Source organism: Capsicum annuum, chromosome 12 (assembly GCF_002878395.1).
Source record: "Capsicum annuum cultivar UCD-10X-F1 chromosome 12, UCD10Xv1.1, whole genome shotgun sequence".
Classification (NCBI taxonomy): domain Eukaryota; kingdom Viridiplantae; phylum Streptophyta; class Magnoliopsida; order Solanales; family Solanaceae; genus Capsicum; species Capsicum annuum.
Window position 1 is genome coordinate 126,778,226 of NC_061122.1, and position 12,186 is coordinate 126,790,411.

Here is a 12,186-nt window from a genome sequence, read left to right on the forward strand (position 1 = left end):
AAACCGACAATAATATATGCCCAGACTTACCAAGAAGTTTAATAATACATTTGTAGGGGGGTGCACGGATTAATAGGTATAATCATATAATAGATTTATTAGGTTGTAGTGAATCTATTTTTATCTTTGTGCGTGGATATTTTATTTCAATATCTTTTAATAATTTACTTTTTTCGTAAGATATATTCATTAATTATTTTATCATGTAGTAATTGCAGAGTTACAAATTCTTGTATAATAATTTATCCTATCTGTGCTATAATGTATATCTAATTCTAGATATATTATTGTACATGTTATCATCATTAATATGTCTATCGTACGGAGCAACCATAGTTCAGAGACTTAGAGTAAGATCCTGATATTCGGAGTATCACTTATCTATCTCTTTTTTTTTATCATACTAGTCTCTATATTGTGTTTAGAGATAAGTTATATCATTGTAATTTCTTTGACATTTTATCTTGGTATTCTTGATATATAAAAGCTCTTATATTGATACCACCGGGTTTTGGGGATTCACTTATGTAATGGTTTTTATCTCATTTATCCCACTTTCTTTTCCTTATATTATAGAGTAGTCCATTATTAGCAGTTCCAGACTACGGGTTGGCTTGCCTACTAGTTAGTTATGGTAGGCACCATCATGACTTAAGAAATCGGGTCATGACATTCAGTTGTTGAACTTTACCTCTCATTTCAGTCACTTTAGATTAGAGTTTCATATTTTCAGTTGCAAGTTCATTAGAAGCATCTGGTCCTTTAGATTACAACATCTGAATCTTTAACCTCAGATGTACTATCTCAGCATCTTTGTCACCCAACATAATTCCTAACTCCTCTATTTCCTTTCCTAGCCTTTCTTGAATAGCTAACAATTTAGTAATTGAAACATAGGACCAACTTTTTCTTTAATACATTATTTCCTTTCTAAACCTTTCTCCAAAAGATAACAATTCATTAGTTGAGACATAGAACCAATTTTGTCTTTAATACATTCATTCTCTATAAGAAATGTTAGGCTGATCATTTGTTTGGCTGTTCCTGGTGTTCCTTTAGTTCCACTCACATTAAAATATTTGAAGACCTTCTTCATCAAGTACCCATAAGTCATTCCATGTCTACCATTTTTCTCAAGAATTACTTTTTTCATGTGGTCAATTATAAGAGCAGGCAGAATGATCAATTTAAAACTACTAAGGAATTCTATCAAGAATAGATTAGAACCAGATGTAATTATAGTTTTTCCTGATCTCAACAACAGGACTTTGTTGATGAATGTAGCATTCAAGGTTAAATATCACTCTAGAGAGTTACCAAAACACTAAGTTCTTTTCTTCTTTCTTTCTCTTCCTTCTTTTTGATACTTGGTTGGTAGGGTTCAGGCCTTTCTTGCTAGGTGAGCGTATCCAACTCGTTAGTCCTTTCTTATTCTTAAACCACTTCCTATTTAGTTGTTGAAAGATGGAGATCAAGCTTTTGAAAGGAGATTGAATTCAAATTCAAGCTAAAACTTACATTTTAGGAAAATCTTTTTCACAATAGCTCTAGATATTACTCCTATTTTGGAGGCATTAATCATAAACTCAGTTGTCGGTTGTTGCTTCGCAATAGAACTGACTCTAATCCTTGTGCATCCAAGGTTTTTCCCAGTACTTCATCATTCTAATAGATACACTTTCCTTGCACCTGTGTTGACAAACTTAGCTCATATTTTGAAAATTACATGGCTTAATCAAATTCTCCGACCCCATTCTTAAAAACCATGGGGTTTGATTCTTCAAACAAGTGTAACCAGCCTTGATACCTAACATATTCAACCAATTTAGTAATTCCTGGTTTATCATAAATTTTAGGATGAAGCATTCTTCCTGACAACACCTTTTGTATTCTCAAGTTCCCAATCCTTCTTTCCCTGAATATGCCATTATTTTCTTCATTTATTTTCTTTATTTTGGGATCACTACTTGTTTCTCCATTATCATCAGTTATTCTTTTAATAGGACCTGGTTACTCAGAGTCCTCCTTTTTCCTGATAGATTTATATTTCTTCCTCATTTCAGTGGAGCCACCAGACTTTAATATGGAGGATCTGGTCCTCTCAACTGTCAGATCATTCTTTCTTCCCTTTTTGAAGGAACAATACCCCATGGATTCAATTTCTCACCTATATTACTCTCCCCACATTCGGTGTTTCTACTTTTCTTTTTCTATTTCTCCTGAGTTTCTTCACAGATCATCTCATAGATACTTTTTACTCAATCCCTTCATTCTCCTTATTTAGAGGTAACAACCTATATCTTCTCATACTCACTTCATTAATATCGCAAGCTTCATTTTGTACTCCATCAACTGAGTTTTCTATGTTGTCACAAAAAAATAGTAGCAGGTTCTCAGTTACCCAGTTCTCACTGTAGGAAGGATCAACTCTCTTAACTGTAATTTCTTCATCAAACAATTGATCAAAAATGTTGTTTAAGTCTGAGTGTGGAGGAGAATCTGGTGTTTTTTGTGTTTAGAAAATTTAGTTTTTTCATATGACACGAGAAAATGTGAGTTTTGTAGTGAAAATGCTTCTTATTATATTGATGTTCTAGATCTTTGGTTTGAGAAGTATTTTATGATTCCCTGAGCATTAAATTCAATGTTTAAGGATGGCGTAGTGATGTTTAACTCAGCTGTTGGTTTTGGAATTTTTGCAGGGAGTAGGGACGTAATAACATCATCCATTTGATTTGAGAAAGAGTGACGATCCAATTGATCTTAGGAATGATATCTGATTTAAGAAGATGAATAAGACTCATTAAGGTACAATTGTTGAGAAGGTCTAATTTAGAACTTTTGAAAATTACTAATGTCATGAAAGACAGTTCTTTTTGAGCTGACATGTCTGATTTACCTCTGCCAAGTTTCCCTTCCGAATTGATTAACTCTAACCAACCACAAGCTCAGGTAACTCTACCTAAGCAACTCTCTCAAAATAAATCACTACCCTAATAAGATAAGTAGTTTAATTAAAAATAATTACTAACCCAAGAACTATTTTAATTTAAACACACATAAAACTAAGAACTTGAGCAATACTGAAATGGGATTTTGCTGCCTCTCTTTATTATTTGTAATTTTTGATAAAAATAATTATTGTAGAGATATCTCTTTCCTTTTATAGCTGGGTGATGATTAGGGATGGAATATCATTAGACCAGTTATCTAAGTTGGTAAAAAATAGCACTTGCAAGTTTGTTATACAAGATGACAAAACTATACAGATATCGTGTGCCAGATGTACAATACTTTACACATCTAGAGACCTGGTTCCTTATAGTTTAGCTTCTCATCATTAATACTACTTGTAGAAGTGACCATAATAGTGGCATAAGGATTGAGAATTAATGATGTTTGATTAGAGGATAGAGCGGGCGCTGTAGTAGTGTTTGCCTTAGCAGCTAAAATCTCAACTTACATCTCTGTAGCTACCATGTCAACATGCTCAAGCTAGATGGGGGTATCAACCTTCTCATCTATATCTAGTATATCATTGAATAGTAAAATTCCAAATGAACTCAGCGGCTAGGCTTTCATCTATGCAACTCGATTTGAATCATTATAAATAAAGTTAATGTATGTTATCCAATGAACTCTGGATATTGTTCAGAATTTGTGAAGATTGGCATAGCATACTTATCATATAAAGCTCTAAAAAGGTAAGAGAATGGAATATTAATGTTGCCTTCAAGTGCACACTCTTTAATCTCCTTCGTAATATATCAGGTAAAGTTTAGGGTATACACCTCCATGATACTCACCACAAAAATTGCATGGTCATGAGTCTATGAGTTATCATTGTTTGTCAAACCAAACATATGGCACACAATGGAAAACTAACACTTGTCCTCAAAATTTAGAGAATCCTTGGTAATCTGTCTTTTGCCAACCACCAAGTCCATGTCCTCTTTCTTTTTTATTAGTATACCTACAAGCTACTTGAATTGTTTTAGACACTACTCGGCTGACAACTTCTTCACCTCTGTTACTATATCAACATACTATACATACTTAGTAATATTTTTAGGGGCCTAGAAAGTGGGGCCGAATAGGAAGTGTGGAATGGTGTGCTAGAAAATATGCACCTTCTTCCCAAAACTTGTAATGTAACTAAGACTAGCTAAATCTTAAAACTTTTCCCATTTGGGTTCTTTTTCTTTTAAGTGGCTATATACAAGAAGAATTATTGTACCATTGTTGAATTATGCCTACTTAGACCATTTTCCATCCAATCAAGTTGATGTTGATTGAATCACTCTTTAATTTCCATCACCTCATATGGCAACCTTTATATACAAATCCTTATGTATGCTCCGTTCCACTTTTCCCTTGTTAATAAGGGTTGAGTCACACTGATTGATAGATATTTCTCCCTCAACCTACTATTAAATATCCTCACAATTCTAGGATAATTTTCCCCTTTGCACTGACTACCTCCATCTTTTATTTGATGAAGTGTAGGCCATAAAGCTCTCACCTTAAGACCTACTTTTAAATTTAGAGTCATAATACATAGATTTATTATCCCTAGCTAGTTTAGACGACTCTTTTTGCTCTTTAGATTGGGAGGAGTTACTTATGCCTGACCTAGAATTTGAGCCTCGGCCTTCTCTTTAGTTCTTAACCTTGTATCTTAAGGCTCATGCTATGTATAATAAATGGCACTCTAGTACTATCCTTTTAAACCACTAGATTAATCCACTAAGTAATGGTTCTTTTTGGCTAGCTTCAATCTTCTTCCCTATTGAATATTGTTTTGTACAGGCATTATACCTATGACTGAATGTATTATACTCAAGAAATGAAGAATAAAAAGAAAAATGAAATTGTAAATAGTAATAGTATAAGTCATATTGTGAGTCATAGTTGTACATCATGACTCATGAATAAGAATCTAGAACACATTTATTTAAACCTAGTCATTTGGGTCATACTATGACTCATGATATGTGACAATGAATCATACGCTGACTTATAATTGTAACTCCAAATGAATAATTCTCAACCTTATTATTATGAGTCAAACCACATCTCAAGGTATGAGACATGACTTACAGGATGACTCATTACTCAGAGTCAAAAAAGTAAAATTTTAGCCCAAGTTACCTGATTATCAGTTTGACTTTTGACTTGAAATTATGACTTATAGTAATGTTCATAGTCCTTAAAACTAAGACTGACACTTTAGAATTGGTACCATAATTGATACCACGACTCAAAGTTTGAAGCCCAAAGTCACGAAGTGAATCATATTTCATGTTCTTGAACCTTTTTCAAACTTTTCAACTTTGAAACTTAATATTTTAAATAAATATTAAGGCTATGACTCATGAAAGTTTTTTATAAGGTTGTAAATCTTAGTGCAGAGTGAAATTAGCAAGTTTCAATCAGTGAAAACCAGACAGAAATCATGTAATATTATTGGAGTTCCCAATTTAGCATAATCCTCCTATTTTTTCATTAAGTCACTTTCGGTTAATCTCACTCGTATTAAAATAAGTTTTAGGCATTACTTTATTTTTAAGGAAAATTATATATTGAATGCCTATTGAATCAATGGGTATGAATACTCAAACAAACCATCAACAAGTTTAAACATACATCAATAAGTTTCATCAAAATTATAGATTAATTCCCTTATGAACAAGTAATCCCATAATTCCATAGAAAGCATATCATTATAGTTACTCTATAATATCATTCCTTAGGGTTATGACTCATGACTAAAATAAGAAAATTAAATAGATTTTAAAGGTTAAGGGTCAAAAAATAGCAAGTACAAGAGTAATTAATAACTAATCTTACAACAATTACCTTGGGACATCAAACCGACTAGTTTATTATAAGTAAAAAGTAGAAAGGTATATGACTAAAATTATATTATAAGTTTAACAAATTTGAATGATTGGCTAATAGAGTAGGTCTTGAATCTAGTAATGACCAGGGATTGCTAGATGATAAGGAATGCCTGATAATATATAAAAAAAGATTACATTAGTGAATGAATTTATGATTATTGAATAAGATTTTATACTCAATTTGGTTGAATTTGCACCCCAAAAGGAATACTTGAGCCTATTGAATATGCATTGATAATCCTTACTACAATAAGCCATGGATTGGTATTCAGACATGCTATAAATTTTGAAACCAATGAACCCTATGTACTTGTGATATGGCATGCTAAATAATGTTTATTGTTACATAAAATGATTAAATCGATCTTTCCAAGTGTTTGGGTGATTGTTTATTGTTGCAATGCATGCTTAAGAAAGGCAAATATTAAATGATATCCTAAGTTTTAATCATATATAATGAGGTTATATTAAAGGATTATTAGTTATACAAGTATTGTCATTTATTCTCATTGTGGTCATGATTGTTGTGATATTTGTTGCCTCTTGTGGGATATACCGGTATTTGGACATCTCATGAGATTTACTCTTATTGTTATGGGATGTACTATTATTTGGATATATTCATAGGATTTATATTTAATATTATAGGATGTATCAATATTTGGATATCTTTACTAAATTTATACACATTATTGTGAGATATACAGGGTTGATTTGGTCAAATTGACAAATGCTTAACATATTTATTGCTATTATTTCCATATTTGAATTGAGGTATGGGTATTGTTAGACTCATGGATTGTTTAACTGAATATTTTTAGAGTCATGGATTGTTGACTTGGATATTGTTAGAGTCATGAATTATTGACTTGGATACTAGTTGTTGAGTCACATCTATAGACTGGGTTAGTGACTGATATGAGTGTCTTCACCTTGTTTAATGTCTTTATTGAATACCTTTGACTAAGCTATTTCATGTTGGTTGAGAAGGGCTAAATAGTATATATATTTGAAGTAAATGTTAAGTATTCATGGTTGTACTTGTTATAAGGTTATGGTTATTGTGCTTGTTTATTGTTGAGATTTTTTGAAATAGATTTTATTATAATAACTACTGGGATTAAAAAAGCAAGATTTATGATGAATGAAATTCAATGTGAAGTATGATATATGATTAGTGAGGCTAAGTGTGAAAGGTGTAAAGGGAATGCCAATGGTATATATTGACTATTATTAATGGATTAGATAAAACCAAGTTAGTATGAAAAAGAATGGAATACTCTTGGTAAAACAAGTGAATGAATGTGATGTTGATTAAATTGTTTTATAAGTGTTCATTCTTTCATTTTTTTTTTATTTCTATGATATGTTTATGTGACCTAACCCTGGTCAGCCAATGATACCTACCAATTTATGCAATTTGTAATAATACTATAGTTGGTATACCCTTTTTAGGGTATAGAATGGTTGAAGAATTTAGTAGGTGTTTCATGCTTCATGTGGATAGTGACCTCTAATAGATTCTACTCATATCATTCCTATGGTGAGAGTTGTGTCCTACTTTATTTGTCCTTGTATTAGAAGCTCTTTTACTTATTTAGACTAGGTCCTTAGGGTCATTGCTCATCCTATTGTACTAAACAAAAGGATTTATTATTTCTAATGACTTTCAGTGTGTTTGTAATTGGGTTGTAAGGGGTTCTCTTATCAAGGAAAATTATAGTAGGTTCCCTTATAATTCGGTGCTTTATATCTTTACATTATGAGTGAAAGTAGATGAAGTACGTAAGGATTTTGATTGCTTGTCTGTGAAAACTTAAGTGAAAGTTTAATAAATAATGAAGTGACCTTTATGGTGAAGGAATTGGTTTCTGGTGGAATTGAGCGGATTTGAGAAGAGATACAATTTGAGTAGGATGTAATACCCCAGGTTTTGGAATCTGAAATTTCTATAGTAAAATTGAACATTGTCTGGGAAATGACTCAAATGATGTGTTTTTACCACTACTCACAAGTTGTACGATGTAATTCGTTACCTAACCATTAAGGTTTCCCTAGGTCATTATCACGGCCACGACTAGACCCCTCGAGTTGTAGGGTAAGGTCATGGGTCATGGTGAGTGGCTCATGACCATAAAATATGAATGCCAAAAGTTTTTTCTCAGGCCACGAGTTCAGGCAATGCCTCATGACAAGTCATCCTAAGTTGTTACCCGACCCATAACGACTGGGAGAAATTTTTCCTATACATCTAAATTAAGGGTAATTTATCTTTTCCCTCCTTTACTAACGACATTAAAACATATAAGGGTCCTTATTTACATCAGTTAATAAAATCAAACATTACTTTCATCATCCTAAACTCCCCAAAGTAAGATGAAGATAGGGTTTTCAATGGATTAATCATCAAAGCTCCATACCTGAGTTTCTTCTAAATTCTTGTTTGTTTCAGGCATGTCTCTCATCCCTAACTTCATTTTTATTCTAAAGGAATATGTTTTAATCACTGTTCATGTGATGTGATTCTGGGTTTGAAATTGGGTTTAAGGGTTTTTGGTTGTTTACCATTTGAATTATTTTTCTTGTACTTTGGATATGTCACTCATGCTTGATAGATGGTTTTTAGGATGAAACGGGTGCACTTTTATGGGAATTTGGAATAGGGAACATGCTTTTCCCCAATTGGTTGGACCCCTATGCTGGAAAATGTAGTTTTCATCAAATGTAGTTTTCATCATTAGTCCTCCCCCGGGACCTTGGCCTTCAAGGTGAGCAACACAACCTTCTTTATGCCTAAATTAAAATGTTTGCACATAATCCCTACTATTAACCCAGGAGTTACTTATTTATACATTTACCATTTGGCATCGACATACCAATTATGCTTGGAAGCTAATCCAATCATGCCATTCCAATCTAATTAACCAATTTGTCTCCCAAGTTTCATTTTGAAAGTGATTTAAACCATGTAAATTCAATATTTAAAACCAAAGTTCATGAAAATAATAGGATTTGACATAAGTTAATAAATAGAGGGATTGTTAGCCATTTGAATTTAGAGAAAATTAGTGTTAGATTAGCTAATAGGGCAATCAAGTAATGGGGTTAAATTGGGTTTGACCATGATTATTTTAAATGAATAGAAATTTTGACCGTGACTCACCCTATGATTCGTGCTAAGAGATAATGAGTCCTGAATCCATGATACAATTCAATAGTTAAAGAACATACCTGGGACCAATGATTGCATAGTATGACTTGTGGAGTAATACCATGACTCATACTATGACCCATAGATTAGAATATTTGTAAGAATTTATCCCAGTTAGCATGAGTTTTAGTATGTCCGATGAAGTCATGATAAAGGTCATATTGATACTCATTTAACTTGTTTAAGAAGGTTACGATTTGGGTCAGACAGTATGATTGCTTATTTGGTGGTTAGTCAGTCTAAACAGTTAAATCGTGTTAGTTTTGTTGCTCCTTCTTCTGAGGTTACTTGGGTTTGCTGATTCATGAGGTTGAATCCCCCAACCTTCAAAGGCTCTAAGGTTGACAAGGATCCTTAGGGATTTATTAATGACATAGAGAATATTTTAAGGTGGTTCATGCTACAGATATAAAAGGTGTAGATTTTTTTGCTTATCAATTGAATGATATTGCATATAAGTGGAATAAGAAGTGGGAATAGTTGAGAGGTACTGATGTTTGAGACATTAGTATAGAATGATTGTATGGGTGCCTTTCTTGATTACTTTTTCCTCCAGAGCTAAGAGAAGTTAAGGTAGAGGAATTTGTGAATCTAAAGCAAGGTAAGGTGAGTATGAAAGAGTATGCATTAAAATATCAGTAATTATCTCGTTATGCTCCAGAGTTTGTGTCTAATATGAGGTCCAAGATGACAAAATTTGTTTTGGGATTGTCCCATGACATAGTGTTGGAATGTAAGGCTGCAATATTAAATAATGATATGGATATCTCAAGTCTTATAGTTTATATACAGCAGGTAGATGATAAAGAATGGGCAGAAAAAAGATAGGAGAGAGGTAGAATAAGAAGTTCAGGTGTTCAGAGAAGGGTGCAGGGTAGCAGAAAAGTGGTTAAGATGGTAGGCAGTGGACCAAGAAGAAGAAATGGAGAAATTCTATTTTATATTCATCGGTGAGTAATCCTTACCCTAAGCCATGTAGTTATCTCTATTTTCAGACTAGCAGTGCTACTAAGGCACAGGGTGCCCAGTCTCAAGCTAGTGGTCCTAAGTAAGCCCTACCTTGTCCTCTTTGTTGATTTATGGACAGCTTCACCATGCTTATTATGATAAGAGGAGAAATAAGTGCTTTAATTATGGTCAACTTGGTCATTTGGAGAAAGATTGTCCTTCAGTCAAAGTTGCCAATGGAGCTAATAAGGTCTTGGTCGCCATTTCTTCAACTCTGATACCTAAGGGTGATACTTCTACTGCTGGCATTGGATGTAATTTTCTCTATGCACTTTCCAACCATCATGAATCTAAGGCATCTCTAAATTTTGTCATAGGTATCTTACAACTCTTCTGTCATGAAATTTATTATTTGTTTGATTCAGGTTCTACCCTTTCTTATGTGACCCTTCTATGGCTGTGCATTTTGATTTTGGTCCTAAAAGTATTTCCGACCCCTTCTCTGTGTCTTCTCTGATAGTCTATTATTGCTAGAAAAATCTATATGGGTTTTTTAGTTTTTATCATTCATAGAGATACATTGGTTGATTTTATAGAGTTGGATATGGTAGATTTCAATGTTATCTTGGAGATGGATTGCCTTCATTCATGCTATGCTTCTTTTGATTATAGGACCCAAAAGGTCAGTTTTCAATTCCATAATGAATCGGTGATTAAGTGGGAGGGAAGTTCCGTAGCACCCAAAGAAAAGTTCATTTCCTATCTTAAACCTTAGAAATTGATTTCAAAAGGGTGTCTGTATCACCTAGTTTGGGTTAAGGATTCTAGGTCTAAAAGTCCTTTGTAATCTATCCCTGTTGTTAATGAATTTCTTGAAGTTTTTCCTAATGATCTTCAAGGAATTCTTATCGATAGGAAAATAGAATTTAAGTTTTATCTACTTCCAGATATCCGTCAAATTTCCATATCTCCTTATATAATGGCTCTGACTACACTTAAGGAACTCAAGAAGCAGTTAAAGGATCTTCTTAATAAGGGTTTCATCCTTCCTAGTGTCTATCTTTGGGGTGTTCCTGGGCCTTTTAACTAAAGTAAATATGGTCTCTTCGGATGTATATAGATTATCATTAGCTGAATAAAGTAATGGTGAAAAATAAATATCCCCTTTCTTGGATTGATGATCTTTTTAGCTAGCTTCAGGGTGCTAGGTATTTCTCTAAGATTGATCGTCGTTCGGGCTATCAGCAGTTGAAAATTAGGGAGGAGGATATTCCCAAGACCGCTTTCTGAAATCTATATGGTCAATGTTTTGACTACTTACATAGATCTTATGTATTAGGTGGTTATGCAGTCCTCGATTTGTTTGTTATTTTCTTTATTGATGACATACTGGTGTACTAAAGGAGTGAGAAGGACCCTGAAAATAGTGTCTGAATTGTGTTGCAGACTCTTAAGGATCAGAGTTTGTATGCTAAGTTTTCTATGTATGATTTTTTTAAAATTTTGTGACATTTCTTGGGTATATTGTTTCAAGTGAGGGGATCAAGGTGGATCCACAGAAAGTTGAGGCGGTTAAGAAGCGGCCTAGACCCATGACTCTAATCGACATTAGGAGCTTTTTTGGCTTTGCTGGGTATTATAGAAGGTTCATGGGGAGTTTCTCTTCTATTTTTATCCCATTGACAAAGTTGACTCAGAAAAAGATTAAGTTCTTCTTTTCCAATGCTTATGAGGATATTTTTTAGAAGTTCAAGGATAAGTTGACTTTTGACCCAATTTTGACCCTGCCCGAGGGTACTAATAGTTTTATAGTGTTTTGTGATGCATCTCGTACGAGAGTGGGTTGTGTTTTGATGTATGATGTGTGAGTAGATGCTAACACATTTGAGGTTTTTAACTAACAATAATTGCAAAGTCTTAAACAACTTTTGTCATTTTTAATTGTTTTATGTTTGATTTTGTAGTAGAAGCGGATATGATAGAGAACCAACAATAATAAAAGCAAATAGACTAAAATCTGAAGCAATTAAAAGGCAAGTGCAGCTGACAAAATTCATGATAGGTCGTCAGCCCGGTGATAGGCTATCAAGGACATAGTCAGTCTTAAACAAGGAATGAGTTCCA